Genomic DNA, 2,238 nt, shown 5'->3' on the forward strand with positions numbered 1-2,238 from the left:
GGTTGGGTTTGGGAGGGAAAGAATATGAATTTGAATTGTGAAGTAGGTGTTATAAGAAGGTGTGAAGAAGAGAGAGAGAGAGAGAGTTAAGGTAGGTGGAGATCCTGTGGGGTCCACAGATCCTGAGGTGTCAAGAATTTCTCATCCTTGCACCATTTTAGCATGTAAACGCCCCTTGGAGTGCCAATCCTAGCGTTAAACGCCAGGTTGCTGCCCATTTCTGGCGTTTAACACCAGCTTTTCTTCCCTTTCTGGCGTTAAACACCAACTTTTCTTCCCTTTCTGGCGTTAAACGCCCATAATGGTGCCAGACTGGCGTTTAACGCCCATTCTGCTACCCTTACTGGCGTTTAAACGCCAGTAAGCTTGTCCTCCAGGGTGTTCTATTTTTAATGCTATTTTTCATTCTGTTTTTGATTTTTTAGTTGTTTTTGTGACTCCACATGATCATCATCCTAAAGAAAACATAAAATAACAATAGAAAATAGAAATTTAACATAGATAAGTAAAATTGGGTTGCCTCCCAACAAGCGCTTCTTTAATGTCAATAGCTTGACAGTGGGCTCTCATGGAACCTCACAGATACTCAGAGCATGATGGCGGCCTCCCAACACCAAACTTAGAGTTTGAGCGTGGAGGCTCTGTTTGACTCTGCATTGAGAGAAGCTTGTCATGCTTCTTCTCCATGTGTACAGAAGGAAATTCTTTAGCTTTAAACACAAGGTAGTCCTCATTCACTTGAAGAACCAACTCTCCTCTGTCAACATCAATCACAGCTTTTGTTGTGGCTAGGAAGGGTCTACCAAGGATGATGGATTCATCCTTATTCTTCCTAGTGTCCAGGATTATGAAGTCAGCAGGGATGTAAAGGCCTTCAACCTTTACCAAGACATCCTCTACAAGTCCATAAGCCTGTTTCCTTGAATTGTCTGCTATCTCTAGTGAAATTCTTGCAGCTTGCACTTCAAGGATCCCTAGTTTCTCCATTACAGAGAGGAGCATGAGGTTTACACTTGACTCTAAGTCACACAAAGCTTTCTCAAAGGTCATGGTGCCTATGGTACAGGGTATTAAGAATTTTCTAGGATCCGGTTTCTTCTGAGGTAATGTCTGCCTAATCAAGTCATTCAGTTCATTGGCGAGCAAGGGGGGTTCATCCTCCCGAGTCTCATTACCAAATAACTTGGCATTCAGTTTCATGATTGCTCCCAGGTACTTAGCAACTTGCTCTTCAGTAATATCTTCATCCACTTCAGAGGAATAATACTCATCAGAGCTTATGAATGGCAGAAGTAGATTCAATGGAATCTCTATGGTCTCTGTATGAGACTCAGATTCCCTTGGTTCCTCAAAGGGGAACTTCTTTTTGTTTAGAGGAGATCCCATGAGGTTTTTCTCACTGGGAATCACGTCCTCCTTACTCTATCCAGGTTCGGCCATGTTGGTCATGGTTATGGCCTTGCACTCTCTCTTGGGATTTTCTTCTGTATTGCTTGGGAGAGTGCTAGGATGAGTTTCAGTAATTCTCTTACTCAGCTGACCCACTTGTGCCTCCAAATTCCTAATGGAGGATCTTGTTTCATTCATGAAACTTAGTGTGGTCGTAGATAGATCAGAGACAATGGTAGCTAGGCTAGAACGACTTTGCTTAGGGTTCTCTATTTGTTGCTGATAAGATGATGGAAAATGTTTGCTATTGCTAAACCTATTTCTTCCACCATTATTATTGTTGAAGCCTTGATTAGGCTTCTGTTGATCCTTCCATGAGAGGTTAAGATAATTCCTCCATGAAGGATTGTAAGTGTTTCCATAGAAATCTTCCATGTAATTCACTTCTTCCATTCCAGGATTCTCAGGATCATAAGCTTCTTCTTCAGAGGAACCTTCCTTAGTACTGCCTGTTGCAGCTTGCATTCCAGACAGACTCTGAGAAATCATATTGACTTGCTGAGTCAATATTTTGTTCTGTGCCAATATAGCATTCAAAGTATCGATCTCAAGAACTCCTTTCTTCTGAGTTGTCCCATTATTCACAGGCTTCCTTTCAGAAGTGTACATGAACTGGTTATTTGCAATCATTTCAATGAGTTCCTGAGCTTCTTCAGACGTCTTCTTCAGATGAAGAGATCCACCAGCAGAGTTGTCCAATGACATCTTGGACAGTTCAGACAGACCATCATAGAATATGCATATGATACTCCATTCTGAAAGCATGCCAAAAGGACACCTTTTGATCAA

This window comes from Arachis hypogaea, chromosome 12 (assembly GCF_003086295.3).
Source record: "Arachis hypogaea cultivar Tifrunner chromosome 12, arahy.Tifrunner.gnm2.J5K5, whole genome shotgun sequence".
Lineage (NCBI taxonomy): Eukaryota > Viridiplantae > Streptophyta > Magnoliopsida > Fabales > Fabaceae > Arachis > Arachis hypogaea.